We start from the raw sequence: 19,250 nt of genomic DNA, 5'->3' as shown, positions 1-19,250 counted from the left end.
TTTAGTCCTAATCCTTCTAGTAAGGTTAGGAGAAATGACAGGCAACGTTCAGGACAAGACAAAAGAAATAATGGCGAATATATGCAAGATTTTTTGAATGATGAATATGTATTTGATGTGAATGGAGTAAATAAGAGTAGATATAATAACCATGCATTTGATGAAATTACTGACAATTTAAAGTCAAAAATCAATTTACTGGGTAAAAAATTAATTCAGTTCAAAAGTGTCAAGTTGGATAATGTTTATTTGGAAAAATGTATGGATAACCATATAGTACCAAAAGGGTTGCGGTTTTTTAAGTTACCGTTGGGATTTGAATATACTGAATCAGTAAAAAAAGATTTTGATAAATTATTTGACATGTTTGGCACAATGTATATGAAATTATTAATGAAACACAATGATGAAAAAATAGCTAAACTGTTTAATGAACTTGAAATGTTAAATGATGAAATTACTGGTGACAAAGAATTTGATCATTGGCAGGATCTTTTTTTCAAACAGTTTCAGACAGCTAATTATAGAATGAAGAACATATTTAATAGAAAAGTTCATAAGATGGAGAGAGATGTCGAGCAGTATAGAATAGGGAGAGCATATATTTGGCCACAAGTACAGAAAACAACGTATAATAAACACAACATTGAACGTAGTGAAGGCAGACATACACATGATAGGCAGGAGACCAATTCAAATTTTCTAGGGGGCAGATTTTTTCCAGCCCCAAAGAGATATCAAAAGAGATAATAATACAGAACAACTCAATACCTAACGTGGCCAAGGAGATTTCACAAGAGACAATAATACAGAACAACTCAAAACTTCATGTGGCCATGGTTACAGGTGATTTGAATACTATGGTTGAAACTAATGTTAATGGTTGTATAGAAGTAAATACAAAGGGCACACATCCAAAGATTTTTAACTTCAAAGGATTTATGGTGTATAATTATACGAATTTGGATATAACAGAAGAATTATTTACATTATTTAGTAAAGGGATGAAATACATACCAACGGGACAGTTCAACTTATTTGATACCATAAAAGAAGTTAAATTGTACTGTCGTAGATTAAATTTAGCCTTCCAGTTCAAAGACAATGTGGATACCCCTGTCTATACGGTGAACAAACTGAAGAAAAAAAGTACATATATACCTCCCAACAACAAACATGTAGCACTATATGAACAGGCAGTGTGTAGAGAACTGTATGATCTACATAATAATGTAAGGAAGAGACATGGATTGAACAGCGAGTTCACTGATAATCTCACAAAAAAGTAAAGGAAAATGCTCAAAGATATAGTTTCCAACAAAGATGTTAGAGTAATGAAACCCGATAAGGGAGGGGGGATCATTCTAACATATACAAGTGAATATCAGCAAAAACTGCATGACATCTTGTTTAATTCCGGGAACTATGAAGTGATTTCACGTAACCAAATCAACATTGGTCATAAAAAGATCGATCTGGCTATTGAAGAGTATTTGTTGGACAGTAGAATCACAGAGGAGTTATATAATTTCTTTAAAAATGAACATCCTATTCTAGGACATATAATAGGCATCCCTAAGATTCATAAAAACATACAAACCCCCCCCATATAGACCTATTATATCAGCTTCAAAGTCTAAAACATTTAATTTAGGAGTTTTGGTGGATGAATGCACAAAGAATGTTTACCAAAAAGTTCCCCATTTGATCAAAGATTCGTGGAATTTTTTGAATAAATTAAACAATGATGTATGGGACGTCGATATAACGTTTATCACTGTGGATGTAAAGGATTTGTTTTCCTGTATACCCAAAGATATAGGATTAGAATATTTCTGTAACAGCTTAAGGAAATATTCTGATTGTACGTGGGACAAAATTCAGCTCATCATGAGCATTATGGAACTCATCTTGGATCATAATTACATAGAATTTAATGGTGAGACTTTTAGACAAACCAATGGAGTGGCTATGGGTGCATCATGTGCACCCATATTTGCAAATTTAGTTATGCTTGAATGGGAAAACCAGTACATTTTCACAAGTGAGTACTATCAGCACATGTTATTGTACACTCGTTTTTTGGATGATATATTCATTGTGTGGAAAGGAAACACAGACACTATCCCATTATTTATTCAATATATCAATTCCACAACGGATTTTTTGAGATTCACGCATACTGTGGAAAAAATGGGGATTCCATATCTGGATACTTATATCAGTACTGACGAACATGGATATGTGTCTAAATTATATAGGAAACTGTCTTTTTCGAATGATTATATCCAGTATGGAAGTTGCCATCCACCACACACTTTTAAAAATATTGTCAAGGGACAGTGTGTGCGGGCTGCTCGTATGTCTTCTACCAGAGAAATTATGACCCATGAAATTGAAACCATTTATCAGTTATTTAAGGAAAGAGGTTACCCCAGCGATATGCTGACAGATGTGGTAAACTATGTAAAATCACAATGGGGCAAGAAATATGAACCACTATTAGGGAAATCAGGAATAGTAACTAATCCAAACAATACTTTCAATAGACGAGTGTGTGTAATAATGTACAACCCTTTTACAAATTTGGTGAAGGAAATATTACGTAGACATTGGTACATCTTTAATTTGGATGAAGAAGGAAGGAATTTAGTTGGTAATACCCCCAATATCATTTTAAAAACTGGTTTTAATTTAAAAAGGCTTACAGAAATAAATACTAACGTAAGTAGACGGAAATTATATAAAACAAATGGGACTAGGAAATGTGGTACATGCCGAAAGTGTCATCATATCAATCATGACAGATGTGTTGTTTTAGAAAATAGTTGCCACAGTACATGTAAATTCAAAGAGGGAAATTGCAACAGTCATGGAGTTGTATATCTCGCAATGTGTAAAAAATGCAATGTATATTATGTAGGAAAAACAGAAAGAAAGTTAAAAACCAGAATCTATGAACATTATTATAAAATCAAAAAAGGTGATGACAATAATGCCCTGAGCAAACATATAAAGGCAACCAGTAAAGACCATTTGTTTAAATTTGCTATATTGGATCAAGTTGACTGCACTGTGGGTAGTGGCAATTGGAAAGCCAAATTGGGTTGCTTGGAAAGTAAATGGCAAATAATGTTAGATGCCACTACTTATCCAGGCCTCAATGAATACATCAGTTTGAAACCCTTTTTATTGTTGGGGAGTTCCTAGAACCCCATTATTTAAATATTCCATCATAATGCCTATTAGATAGAGATCCCACAAGGTATTACCAAATTAGGGAAGGGCCATTAGTATTATTATTATTTTACAACACATAGTAAGCACAGTATTTATTGCACAGAGGCACCAGACATCACCATGTTGTTTGTAGTCATGTACATATATAACATATACATGAAGTTCAGGTTTTAGAATAAACAGACTATTTTATGAACACACAGTCTTACAGTCATACAATGTGTTTCACGAATAGAATTGATGAATTATAACATATTTTTATATATATATATATTGTTTTTAAATGTTTTTAGATATGGTCACGGAGTTGGCTGTTTTAAAGCAGTAATGCACTCAGTTAGATTAATTTATGTATACCTATATGCATAATTTTGATGTGTAACATAATTTTGTTTTGTAAACAACAATCAATTAAAAAAGGCGCCAAAATTGGACTATAAATAACAGAGATGAACATTGAAAACTTGGTTCTGATGAAATCTGTCTGCGACAGATGAAAGCGCTTAACCTTCTGGATGTATTGTGGATTTATGTCAATAAAACAGTTGCTTTTGAGTAATTGAAGCCTTGTTCATCACGTTGTAAAAGGAATTTCTCGTTCTGCCCGAGTACAGGCACTTGGATTGGTGTTTTTGAACTTGGTCGGTGAGGCTTGTTTTCATGATTCTTGGTTGCAGTATGACCGATCCAGTACCGTTGGATACTTCATTGAGCAGAGCGGAGTTCACTTCATTACAAGAGGAAGTTACCTCGTTGAAAGTGGATGTACATAAACTATTGGACTTAGTGGGGAAACTGGCAGGGTCAGTGTTGCCTCTTAACAGTACGAGCTCCCCACATGTAAAAGACAATTCAAAAGTCAATTTTCAATTAACTCCACCATTTATCGCCGAAAGAATAGAGCTGAACAGTTTGGGTGACATTCCAAATGGGCAACTACAGGATAACAGTAAAAACACGTCGAAAAAGCTGACAGGCATTGATTTGAAAGACGTCGGTGATAACATTTTATCAGAAGCGGAATTTACATTCGACTTCAGTATATTTCATCACAAGGAAGAGTCAGACAGGCTTGGGGCTCGACCAAAAATAAGGGACAGAAATAAAACTTATTCGAATGCTATCAAAAAGAACACAATGAACAAGACCAATACAGGTACCATGTTTCTTGATTATTTATTTAGTCCTAATCCTTCTAGTAAGGTTAGGAGAAATGACAGGCAACGTTCAGGACAAGACAAAAGAAATAATGGCGAATATATGCAAGATTTTTTGAATGATGAATATGTATTTGATGTGAATGGAGTAAATAAGAGTAGATATAATAACCATGCATTTGATGAAATTACTGACAATTTAAAGTCAAAAATCAATTTACTGGGTAAAAAATTAATTCAGTTCAAAAGTGTCAAGTTGGATAATGTTTATTTGGAAAAATGTATGGATAACCATATAGTACCAAAAGGGTTGCGGTTTTTTAAGTTACCGTTGGGATTTGAATATACTGAATCAGTAAAAAAAGATTTTGATAAATTATTTGACATGTTTGGCACAATGTATATGAAATTATTAATGAAACACAATGATGAAAAAATAGCTAAACTGTTTAATGAACTTGAAATGTTAAATGATGAAATTACTGGTGACAAAGAATTTGATCATTGGCAGGATCTTTTTTTCAAACAGTTTCAGACAGCTAATTATAGAATGAAGAACATATTTAATAGAAAAGTTCATAAGATGGAGAGAGATGTCGAGCAGTATAGAATAGGGAGAGCATATATTTGGCCACAAGTACAGAAAACAATGTATAATAAACACAACATTGAACGTAGTGAAGGCAGACATACACATGATAGGCAGGAGACCAATTCAAATTTTCTAGGGGCAGATTTTTCCAGCCCCAAAGAGATATCAAAGAGATAATAATACAGAACAACTCAATACCTAACGTGGCCAAGGAGATTTCACAAGAGACAATAATACAGAACAACTCAAAACTTCATGTGGCCATGGTTACAGGTGATTTGAATACTATGGTTGAAACTAATGTTAATGGTTGTATAGAAGTAAATACAAAGGGCACACATCCAAAGATTTTTAACTTCAAAGGATTTATGGTGTATAATTATACGAATTTGGATATAACAGAAGAATTATTTACATTATTTAGTAAAGGGATGAAATACATACCAACGGGACAGTTCAACTTATTTGATACCATAAAAGAAGTTAAATTGTACTGTCATAGATTAAATTTTGCCTTCCAGTTCAAAGACAATGTGGATACCCCTGTCTATACGGTGAACAAACTGAAGAAAAAAAGTACATATATACCTCCCAACAACAAACATGTAGCACTATATGAACAGGCAGTGTGTAGAGAACTGTATGATCTACATAATAATGTAAGGAAGAGACATGGATTGAACAGCGAGTTCACTGATAATCTCACAAAAAAGGAAAGGAAAATGCTCAAAGATATAGTTTCCAACAAAGATGTTAGAGTAATGAAACCCGATAAGGGAGGGGGGATCATTCTAACATATACAAGTGAATATCAGCAAAAACTGCATGACATCTTGTTTAATTCCGGGAACTATGAAGTGATTTCACGTAACCAAATCAACATTGGTCATAAAAAAATCGATCTGGCTATTGAAGAGTATTTGTTGGACAGTAGAATCACAGAGGAGTTACATAATTTCCTTAAAAATGAACATCCTATTTTAGGACATATAATAGGCATCCCTAAGATTCATAAAAACATACAAACCCCCCATATAGACCTATTATATCAGCTTCAAAGTCTAAAACATTTAATTTAGGAGTTTTGGTGGATGAATGGACAAAGAATGTTTACCAAAAAGTTCCCCATTTGATCAAAGATTCGTGGAATTTTTTGAATAAATTAAACAATGATGTATGGGACGTCGATATAACGTTTATCACTGTGGATGTAAAGGATTTGTTTTCCTGTATACCCAAAGATATAGGATTAGAATATTTCTGTAACAGCTTAAGGAAATATTCTGATTGTACGTGGGACAAAATTCAGCTCATCATGAGCATTATGGAACTCATCTTGGATCATAATTACATAGAATTTAATGGTGAGACTTTTAGACAAACCAGTGGAGTGGCTATGGGTGCATCATGTGCACCCATATTTGCAAATTTAGTTATGCTTGAATGGGAAAACCAGTGCATTTTCACAAGTGAGTACTATCAGCACATGTTATTGCACACTCGTTTTTTGGATGATATATTCATTGTGTGGAAAGGAAACACAGACACTATCCCATTATTTATTCAATATATCAATTCCACAACGGATTTTTTGAGATTCACGCATACTGTGGAAAAAATGGGGATTCCATATCTGGATACTTATATCAGTACTGACGAACATGGATATGTGTCTAAATTATATAGGAAACCGTCTTTTTCGAATGATTATATCCAGTATGGAAGTTGCCATCCACCACACACTTTTAAAAATATTGTCAAGGGACAGTGTGTGCGGGCTGCTCGTATGTCTTCTACCAGAGAAATTATGACCCATGAAATTGAAACCATTTATCAGTTATTTAAGGAAAGAGGTTACCCCAGCGATATGCTGACAGATGTGGTAAACTATGTAAAATCACAATGGGGCAAGAAATATGAACCACTATTAGGGAAATCAGGAATAGTAACTAATCCAAACAATACTTTCAATAGGCAGTGTGTGTAATAATGTACAACCCTTTTACAAATTTGGTGAAGGAAATATTACGTAGACATTGGTACATCTTTAATTTGGATGAAGAATGAAGGAATTTAGTTGGTAATACCCCCAATATCATTTTAAAAACTGGTTTTAATTTAAAAAGGCTTACAGAAATAAATACTAACGTAAGTAGACGGAAATTATATAAAACAAATGGGACTAGGAAATGTGGTACATGCAGACAGTGTCAGCATATCAATCATGACAGATGTGTTGTTTTAGAAAATAGTTGCCACAGTACATGTAAATTCAAAGAGGGAAATTGCAACAGTCATGGAGTTGTATATCTCGCAATGTGTAAAAAATGCAATGTATATTATGTAGGAAAAACAGAAAGAAAGTTAAAAAGCAGAATCTATGAGCATTATTATAAAATCAAAAAAGGTGATGACAATAATGCCCTGAGCAAACATATAAAGGCAACCAGTAAAGACCATTTGTTTAAATTTGCTATATTGGATCAAGTTGACTGCACTGTGGGTAGTGGCAATTGGAAAGCCAAAGTGGGTTGCTTGGAAAGTAAATGGCAAATAATGTTAGATGCCACTACTTATCCAGGCCTCAATGAATACATCAGTTTGAAACCCTTTTTATTGTTGGGGAGTTCCTAGAACCCCATTATTTAAATATTCCATCATAATGCCTATTAGATAGAGATCCCACAAGGTATTACCAAATTAGGGAAGGGCCATTAGTATTATTATTATTTTACAACACATAGTAAGCACAGTATTTATTGCACAGAGGCACCAGACATCACCATGTTGTTTGTAGTCATGTACATATATAACATATACATGAAGTTCAAGTTTTAGAATAAACAGATTATTTTATGAACACACAGTCTTACAGTCATACAATGTGTTTCATGAATAGAATTGATGAATTATAACATACTTTTATATATATATATATATATATTGTTTTTAAATGTTTTTAGATATGGTCACGAAGTTGGCTGTTTTAAAGCAGTAATGCACTCAGTTAGATTAATTTATGTATACCTATACGCATAATTTTGATGTGTAACATAATTTTGTTTTGTAAACAACAATCAATTAAAAAAGGCGCCAAAATTGGACTATAAATATCAGAGATGAACATTGAAAACTTGGTTCTGATGAAATCTGTCTGCGACAGATGAAAGCGCTTAACCTTCTGGATGTATTGTGGATTTATGTCAATAAAACAGTTGCTTTTGAGTAATTGAAGCCTTGTTCATCACGTTGTAAAAGGAATTTCTCGTTCTGCCCGAGTACAGGCACTTGGATTGGTGTTTTTGAACAATTCCAAAATGGCCAATCACAGATAAGTGCGGGAAAAACGGCATATATAAGCTCCATATTCGGGAATACACAGCATAACCGATTGTAGAACTAACTTGCAGCCAGAATGTCAGGCGTAGGTAAGGGTAGTTGCTTCCAAGCACAGAGGTGGGGTGTTGAGGTGTCCAGATATATGGTTGGGCTCCTTGTCCACAATCATGAGGCCCAACTCATGCAGGGCCAGGTCCTGTGGGAAGCATATAGGGCTGAGGCATGGGACCGGTTGGCTCATGATCTTACCAGTGCCACAGGGATTCCAAGGACTGGTGAGCAGGTCCGTCACCACCATGCGGACCTGAAGAGACGCAAGCAGGACCAACTGAACCTTTGGATCCAGGAGGCCCAGCAAATGCCCAACGCCCCACTACTGAGTAAGTTGCATCTAATTATGTATGTAAGAAATTAACCTAGCTGATATTATGGAGATGTGTATTCCAATATTACTTTATTTATATTACAGCTGCAGGTGTCCGTTCTGCGAACCGCAGAGCCTATGGCGATAGGCTGGTGCGGTTGCGCCACCAGGCAGGTCAGTAATCCTCTCCCTGTAACTGTAAATAAATATAAAAGTATGACAGTTAGCAAAAGAGTGCAGTGTAGTCACTAAGTAATAAAATGTGCAAGTAAGAGTGTAAGAGTGTTTGCAAGTATTGCTTGATTACAAAAGTGTGTTTCAGTCTGTAATCCAAACAGAAAAATGAAAATGTCTGAAATAAAGTCTGAAATAAAGATGTCCCACCTGTAATATAATAGTACACAACCTGCAGCAGGCTGAAAAGTACAGCTGCAGAAGATGAGCAAAACACGTGTGAAATATATCCCTGTTGAAATACTGAAACATGACAGAAGTGAGACTGTTGGAAAGGATTGTAATAACTACAGGTAAAACATGTCAATAAAGCCTAGAAGTAAGTACCATCCTGAATTTAAAAAAAAAACAAGTGAGAGAGTGTGAGGAAGAGTTATGAATCCACCAATAAAGTAGTAATAACTCCTGAATAAAGTATACTGCAGTCAGTACAGAATGAAATGAATGTGACAAGCAGAATAAAACTGCGAAATGTGTTCAAAATGTTCCTGCAGCTGGAATGTGTATCCCAAAATCTGGCTATGTTGCTCTCAGTCTGCAATATGCAGATAGTATGATTGTCTGAAATACCAAACATCCACAGTTGTCTATAGCTATATAAAGCAAATGTAGCAGGATGATGTAGCTGAACAGAGCCAGATATGAATGTGTATGAATAAAAATGAAAATGTATATTGATGTAGCAGTAACATTCCTATCACCAACTTGAAGTAGTTATCACATAGGAAACTGTAGGTAGAACTGTAGTGTGTATATATCTGCAGCTATTAGAAATGTACAGCATATGTATTGGTAATTGAAGGTGTCAATTATATTTTCTTCACCCTACCCTATAACCACATATAATCCATTCGACGTGAAATTGGTATGTGCAATCACAATTAACACCCCTGGACATTTGTCCTGTTGGGTCATACATATTTGCATGTACGTTGATGCATCTGCCCTGTTCATACATCCAAACCTGATGGCCTGTTGACATCAATCAACCCTGCATGTTGTTGGACTGTGTATTGCTGTTCAAATTATGCATGTGTTATGCTCGCTGTTCAATGGTGTGAATATCTGGGTGTTTGGTTAATGGGAATACTAATGCATGCTGTTACAACTAATTGTGAATGGTATTGTATGCTACTAACCCAAACTGTCATGACATAATGCAAAACATAGGACGACAGGGAAGGTGGGTTCCAGCGGACCCACCTCTCCCACCTCAGCTGGCAAGTGCACCTGGCAGTAGTGCCCAGTCTGGACCCTCCTCCGGTGGCCCTGTGCCACCTGCAGGTGGAAGCGCTGCAGGGGATGGGGCTCATCCCCCCTCTGCAAGTGTGGCCGGAGGAGAACCACCACTCACCCTCCGTGGCGTCCGGACTGTGGTGCGTAGGGAGATCCAGGAAGCTGTTCTTGGGCCCCTACACCAGCTTGAGGCACAGGTGGTACAACTAATGGGCATGCCTGCTGCCCAGCCTACACAGCCCCCAGCATAGCCCCGTCCTGGGCAATGAAGGCACAGTGGCAACTGCCCATGGGTGGGGATATCAGTTCCACTGTTGTCATCTGTGGGCTCATGGGCTCTGGATATCCAAACATCCATCCCCGTCAATTGTGTAACCCCCCCACACGTGTCATACACCGCCCCTGTATGCATCTTGTTTGTCTTGTCTGTTGACCTACCCAACCTACCTCCCCAGCTATACCGACTTCCTTTACCTGACATACCACTCTCACCTGAAAAAAAAAAAAAAAAAAAGGGCACACTGTACCCACAAAAAAATTACACCCCATACATAGCTGCCCACTTCTCACACATGTCTGCTGGACATGGAAACTGTCAATTACAATTGGCTGTACAACAAGTATTATTGTTGTCCTTACACCTCTCTCAGTAGTGGAAGGTTTCAAATCTCACACCAAATTACAAACATATGCACAGCTGTTGCTGATGAAGAAATGGGCAGCTATGGGCCTTACCTACATCCCTCCTGCAAAACCCAAGCTTGTTTCCCTACTGTCTTACCCTCTTTGTGACCCCTTTTTCACCACTTTCCTGTCTCCTCATTTTCATTTCTTTCAAAGAAAATAGCACGGGTGTGCGAAAGAGTAAGCACTTTTAAGCGGTTGTAAGCGGGTGCGCGCGAAGCTGAACGCCAGTGCACATGCGGGTGCTCCGCGCAAACCAGCGCTAACCCGGTTACAACTGCTTAAAAGTGCCTTAGTCACTCTGAATGACAGGTCCTGTAGTCTGTTCAAAAGCAAAATAAAATCCCACTGTCAGACCCGAACCCAGGACCTTGCAAACAGTAGTCTGCATGACTTACCACTAAGCCATGACTGTTATATAAGAACATTGTGCTACAATAAATATATCATGTAATAGTAGGAATGAATGTAAAGGGAATATAGGATGTGTAGTACACAAAGCATGTCATGTATATTTACTGTCAAATGTAGTGGATTTCTAGAATAGTAGTGTGTGAACAGAAACAGCCATGCTAGTTGGTAGCTAGTAGGTAATAATGTCACTGTAGCACCTTACAAGCCACACACATACTCACAGCAGGATAATCACTGCCCATACCCCACAAACCGTTACAGGAGCACATCCGGACCAAGTAATAAAATATGTGGAGCAAAGGGCCAAAACCAGGGACACATTACAAATAATGTTACAACAAACTTAGACAGTTCAGAGAGTAACAGGTTCTGCATTTTGTGGGATGTTTGGAAGGGTATGAAGTCTGAAACTTAAATGTTTGTCACTATATTCTGACTTGAGCCCAGAGTGATTTGCCAGAAAGAGCTGTGCATGAGATATTGACCAAAATATGAGGCAGAAATGTGGACAACCTGCAAATATTTGTACACATGAGAGGTCTGACACCGCCATATTTGAATAGTTAAGAGCCTAGACATAGCAACAGTGACTGAGTTACAGGGATGCCCCACAGACTCCATGTGAAATGTACAAACCGTAGGCAGAAAGGTGTTACAACACATGCAATGGTAACTATGAAGTCCTGAAAGTATGCACCACTTGCACAGCAGAAATAGTGTAGTAATACATATGCTCATGCTATCCCACAGTCACAACTGCAGAATACCAGACAATGTAATGGGTGTACTCCACTGATATGTACCATTCCATGAGGCAGATAACAGATGCACATGAGAGTCTCTGGGGCCTGCTCAGCAGCATACACAAATACCCTAATAGATGTCAAGGCCCACACCATGGCCAGACCACACTGCATGCTGTAACATCCTAGCAGATATAGCAAGCATTCCAAGGTGTGAATGTACATGGAAAATAGGAAAGCCACAGCAGCACACTACAGTCAGGACACCTAGCAGTCATACAAGTAGTGACTGTAAAGGGCAAATATTGAAGCCATAGCAACAAAGTGCAAGAGCCACTGCTATACACCAGTTATACCACATGTCCCACAGGAAAGCACACACACACACATTAACAGTAGTAGTAGTCTTAGGTGTCAGTGTACATACACAGTTAGTACAGGAAACTGGAGAAATGAATGGAGAAATGTTAATCTACAACACAGCCGGAAATATGAGAGAGATACCAACCTTTACACTCACAGAACAGTGTCCACAGCATACCAGCATGGTCCCTGCCCTTAAAATCTGAAAGGGCTATGCCTACCTCACATACCTTTTTATAGCACTGTTCTGAAATCACAGTGGGAACTGCAATCAGTACACAACTGGCTGCATGCAATTAGCAAATGCTGGCTAACAATTGGTGCAGAGGCCATCACATGGACATATGCAGATACCTACAAAAGCATGCTGTACTCCCAGTCCACACATGCAATACTTTCATTGCACCCTGAGGAGGTAGTGAGAGACAGAGAGAGAGAGAGAGAGAGAGAGACAGAGAAAAACAAAACTAAACATACACAAACAAAACTGGTCAGCAACAGCCACCTGAAAGCTGACGACTGGCAAGTGGAGCAGCAGGACACAAAACCAGACAGCAACACAAGCAGCTGTGACAAACACAGGTTATGTAAAGTAATACTATAAAAGTCTACATACTGTGAACCCTCCATATGTGTCATTGGTCTGTATCCATATGTATATGAAGATGTGCAAAGGGCAGGGGACATACAGCAACTATCAGTGAAGGCTGTACATACATTTGTATGTGAGAGCATCTATGTGCACATATCAATGTCGGTTGAATGTAGGTTGTAGTGCAATGTACAAAGTAGGTTTCACAGTTATGTATGTTTAGCAGTATGTTAGTGTGTGTATACAGTATGGTAAACAAACATGTTGATATACCTATCTATCATATGGATACGTATGTATGTCAAAATATGTATGTATGTATGTATATATATATATATATATATATATATATATATATATATATATATATATAATATGCATATATATATATATATATATATATACATATAATATGCATATATGTATACATACATAGAGAGAGATGTAGGAATACATAGACAGATGTAGATAGATAGAATATGTACAAACATATATATGTAATACACACATACAGATATAGATAGATGTAGATACATATACATAGACAGACAGATCTGACTATCTACAGGTATGACTGTATATGATTGCCTCACACACCCCCTGTCCTACCCCCTCTGTCACTCTCACACTCTCTCTGTCACACCCCCCCTCTCTCCATATCTATAGCAATATATGTACATCAATATATATATATGTGTGTATATGTATACAGACAGATATATACATATATATATATATATATATATATATGTATATATATATATATATATATATATATATATGTATATATATATATATATATATATATATATATATATATATATACATATATAGATATATCTATATACATATATATACATATATATATATATATATATATATATATATATATATATATATACATACATATATATATATATAGAGAGAGAGAGAGATGTATATATATTCTGAGTGAGGCACATGTGTACAGATGTATTGCAACAGGTGCCTGGTGACAAAGGCATGGAGTGAACACCAGTGTCACAACTGGAGTATCATACCCCATTTCAAATCACCTACACCAGTAACTACCAGATATGTGATTGGCTGCCCACCACTGCATGGGTCAGGGGTGAACAGTGTCATAAATGTGTAAAATAGTCCCCCCAATGATATTCACAGTGGCACACTATTCCTGGAATACCTGCACATGGTATGTGTCAGCAGACATGGTGTGTCAGCTACGGGCATGTAGGTCAGTGTACCCCTCCACACCACATAATGGCTGCCATGGTATGTACCTCACATGACAGCTACAGATATGGAGAAGGACACAGTGACATGTACAACACTGTGACAATGCACTCAAACACATTACCAATGCACAGTGACTGACAACACCACAGAGTACACACATACTACCCACACAGAGGTTACCACTCCTGGATTTACATACTTAAGTCACACCCATGACACATGTCCAACAACCATAGTAACACCTCACACCATCCACAACCTAAATGACTGCTGTGTGTCGTCCGTGCCACTGCAATAGAGAGCACATGGTGGAGGTACAGGTTCTTACCCACAGATAAGACACACCCTGCAATAAATCACACAGTGTTAAGAAGCAAGAATCCCCATGAGTACATGTCACACATACCCTGCTGAATGTTAGTCAGATATGTAATATGCCATATGAGTCACCCTGTGTAACTGTTTGACAGCAGCAGGTACCGTCACACCACATGTGTCACAATGGTCAGGGTAGCAGAACAGTATGCTGCTGTAGTCCCAGGGGCAATAGCATATTGTATAGTATTGTATTGTAATTTATTGTATTGTGTTGTATTGTATTTGTATGTAGAGGTGCCTCCTTCGTGGAGTGGAACCACTGCTGCTGTGCGCCAGTGTACAGGTACATATTCTGTAGTCAGGCTAGTGTTACATAGCACTTCTATATGTGTGTTTAGCTCCTCTTGGAGTTCATGTAGCATGCAACCGGGGATACCATCAGGTCCCATTCATGTTGTGTATTCTGCTTTCCTGAGGGCGGCTCTCACCTGGACATCTGTGATGACAGGGAGGTTACAGTCAGCTGGGATAACTATGTCTTATTTTGGGGGAGAGGGAGGGGTGAAACCTGCACTGAACCTGTCTGCCACAATGTTGTCAATATCTGTGGGTTCAGTGAATTATTTGATGTCGTGTACTAACTATGAGCATAGTGGAGGGTTTCTGACCAGCTTGCTAACATAACTGAAGAAGGCCTTGTGGTTATCTGTAGTGTCCCTGTTGATTTCCCTCTCAAAGTTGCCCATGGATGTTTGCATGAGGGAAAATAGATCCTTACTAGTGCTGCTCAGACATGCCTTCCCTTTATGGAATTATGCTCTGTCTTGCAGTAGCTTCCATCTTTTGTAATACAATCTGTCTATGGCTGGGGTCCACCAGACAAGATGCTGTCCCTTTGTGGAGAGTGTCTTGGTCTTATATGGGATTGCATGATCCATGCATTCTCGGAGATGTCCGTAGAAATCATTTGTGAAGGGGTCAGCATTGTGGGTTGTGTCTTCCACTGGCCCAGTGGGCTGAAAGGATACCATGTCACTGTTACAAAGTGTAAAGTTTGCATTTGCAATGTTATTCAGTATAGTCGTATGTGCTGGTGGTGGAGGTGGGATATGTATATCCAGGGCAATTAGTTTGTGGTCAGCTCACAGTAGTTGATGATGTAGCCCATACAGTACCTAGATACAAACCCCCAGAGTGAGGAGGTGCTCTGGACCTGAATCAGTGTTCTGACTGCTGGGGTTTGGTAGTATGTTGTATGGAGTGTGCCAGGTACTGTTGCACAGTTGCTGGCTGAGCACTGATACCTGGCCATTTACATGTGTATCCACCAATAGACAGACAGATGCTATATATGTGAGATATGTCGTATCATAACAGTCGAGTAGCATGTGTAGTATGTGTGCCAAATTCTGCTGACATATATTGCTGATATCATGTTATTTCCTTTTTCAGGAACATGGCTCACCCGCGAAATCCAGCTTATTCCACAGCTGAGGATGAGGAGATACACCAGAGCCTGGTGCGGGATTATGCAATACTCTTTTCCCGCACCAGCCAGAATCAGCAGGAGAGGGCTGCACTGTGGCAAGACCTGGCCCATTGGGTAAATGACATAGGCATGCATAATAGGACATATGAGCAGATACGACATCACTGCAGTGATTTAATCAGAAATGTCTGTCAACGTGCGTTGGATATCCACAGGCAACAGGTCGCCACAGATTGTGGGGTGGCTACACATCCCCCACTCACCAGACTGGAGGGACTACTCATGAGTGTAGTGGCTCCAGTCCGCCAACAGCAACAGCAGCAGACCTGCATTATGATGGAGGCTGGAGCCACGCAGCAGCAAGACTATGAGCGTGCAGGTAATATGCCATATGTATAGTTGACTGTTGTGTACACTGGTAGTTAATGCATGTGTGAGGTGTGTCCTTGGTTTGTAGCTGTCATCATAGTATTTAATGTGCAAGTGTGATATCCTCAATATCAGCAGCTGACCTGTGAAAGGCGACTGTTGTACTACTGACCTGTATCATACTCAGTAACAATGGCACAGTTGTGCCCACTGACATTAGTTTCCTCACTTCTGCAGGTCCCTCCGGTGTAACAGCAATGCAGCCTATCCATGCTGGTGAGTGTGTATTAACAATACCTTTAATAGTCTTGATAGTAATAGTAATATTAGGCTCACTGAGTAGTGCACTGTGTATGCATGCAGGTGTGTCTGTGTCTGTGTGTTGATATCTCATATACTGAGTAGTGTACAACTGTGTGCAACTATGTGCAACTGTGTGCAACTGTGTGCATGTGTACATGTACATGTGTGCATGTGTGCATGTGTGCACCTGTGCATGTGTGCACGTGTGCATGTGTGCATGTGTGCACCTGTGCACATGTGCACCTGTGCATGTGTGCATGTGTGCATGTGTGCACCTGTGCATGTGTGCATGTGTGCACATGTGCACGTGTGCATGTGTGCACCTGTGCATGTGTGCATGTGTGCACATGTGCACCTGTGCATGTGTGCATGTGTGCATGTGTGCACCTGTGCATGTGTGCATGTGTGCACCTGTGCATGCGTGCATGTGTGCATGTGTGCATGTGTGCACCTGTGCATGTGTGCATGTGTGCACGTGTGCATGTGTGCATGTGTGCACCTGTGCATGTGTACACCTGTGCATGTGTGCATGTGTGCATGTGTGCACCTGGGCATTTGTGCATGTGTGCACGTGTGCATGTGTGGACCTGTGCATGTGTGGATGTGTGCATCACTGGTAATATTGTGTAGACATTGTAAATTGTGTTTCTTGTTTCCCTGCCACAGGTTCTGGTGCTGCTCTGGTGTCATGCAGCAAGAAACCTGAATCAGGTGCCATGGGTACTGATAATGATGACATCTGTGTAATGGCACAGGAAGGTATGCCAGGGTCCGTCATTGGTCAGCCGATTGACAGTACACAGCTGTCAACCCCATCAATGCGCACAGTTATCCTGCCAATACACCCTTTGTCACCAATGTCCCTAGGTGATGGACAGCATACAGTGGGCATTGACCAGGGTAATGTGGTATCTGTGGCACATGCGTCCCCACACAGCAGCCCTGAGATGGTACCACACAGACAGATATCCAGGGGTTCTCGTGAGAGCATCCGTGGGTGTACTGCCCCTGTCAGACGTGCCCACAGAGGTCTTACAACCTCAGCTATGTTTCGGGCTGTCATGCAGGCACAGTCACGTATGGAACGGTACACCAGACAGGGTCTGAAGGAGCTGAAAGCATGTCGCACAGCCATGACTGACAGTATGCGTGACATTGCGGCTGCCATCTGTAATTTCACTGATGTCATAGACAGACATTGTGGGGACATATTAGACCGGTTTCACAACTACATGTCCATGAGCCAGGGCGATGATGGACGGTTGAGGTGTCGATGTGGGCATATGCCAGCAACAGCAGCAGCTGGCAGTCGTCGCAGATGACAATAGGGCTGCGGCCGCCCCCATAGTGCCAGCAGCAGCCCCAGCAATGCTGGGTCTGCGCTGTCATCAGACCGCCCCAGGAGACCACGTGCACGTGGCTCTGGCCAGGCCCGACAGGGATCTGTGTCCAGTCAACGAACACCTGCTTCTGATGACAGTACCCAGTCTGGGTTGGTACCGGATACGGTCCGTAGCACCCCTGCATGGCACAGGTACCATGTCCGTGGCCAGAGACACTGATCTGTATGACCTGACAGGTGCAGTCTGTGGCTGTCCAAAAACACCAGTATATGGCAGCCATGAGGTGGAACTGTGTGCATCCATACACACATGCGAATTGACACCTAGGGCTACCGCATACACGCACACACTGCATCAACATTGCCCCACCTTGTACTGCTGTCCCTCACCAACACACATACACATACATGTCAATTGGTGGTATCGGTGGCTGACTCAGGCATACCAAGTTCACACCCTGTGCATATGATGAAACTGTGCCACCTCCTGCAATCTGTAACATCAGTGCAGGTACAGGTTAACATGTTGCTGATGCACAGGGTGACTACATAGACGTGTAGTAATAGTATCATGTTGTTAAGAGTACTGTGTGCTGATATAATTGTGGGTATATCACAGCATGCCTGATGCAGTTAGGGTATGATTGTCATGTACTGTTGTCTACACCCATGGTAAGTACCATAGTGTATCATCTGCACATGTTGGCATACTGGTGGTAAGGATGTCAACAGAAGGCTACATACATAGGTAGCACAGGGGATAAGGTAATGAAAGTATTAATACGCAATGATGGACATGTAAACTGCAAGTGGCATGTTGCCCACACTGGACTCTGCAATGCGGATGTTTGAGGATGTTGATATGTGTGCAGTACTACACGACTGGTACAGGAAACATAGGAGCACCCTAGCACTGCAGGCTCACATCTTATACCATGCTAGACAGCCCCAACACACAAAACTAACTGTCACAGGAGGGAGAGTCCCCATACATGTCAGGGATACTGTGGTGGCAGGCCAGGTAGCATACATCCTACTAAGTATGGAACCACTGAGTGAAGGCTCAGTGTCTGTTATTTGACATGTGTATTACTGCAGGTATGAGCACATGGGCTTCCATCCAGTTATTGTACATCCTGACGGTACATGGTCCGTACACTTGTGTGCACTGAGACTGGACCCTAGCCATCTGACCTGTGTATTTCCATGTACATGTGCATAGTGCCTGCATATTT

Source organism: Protopterus annectens, chromosome 1.part1 (genome assembly GCF_019279795.1).
Source record: "Protopterus annectens isolate FY-2018-M chromosome 1.part1, PAN1.0, whole genome shotgun sequence".
Taxonomy (NCBI): Eukaryota; Metazoa; Chordata; order Ceratodontiformes; family Protopteridae; genus Protopterus; species Protopterus annectens.
This window is presented reverse-complemented; position numbering follows the sequence as displayed.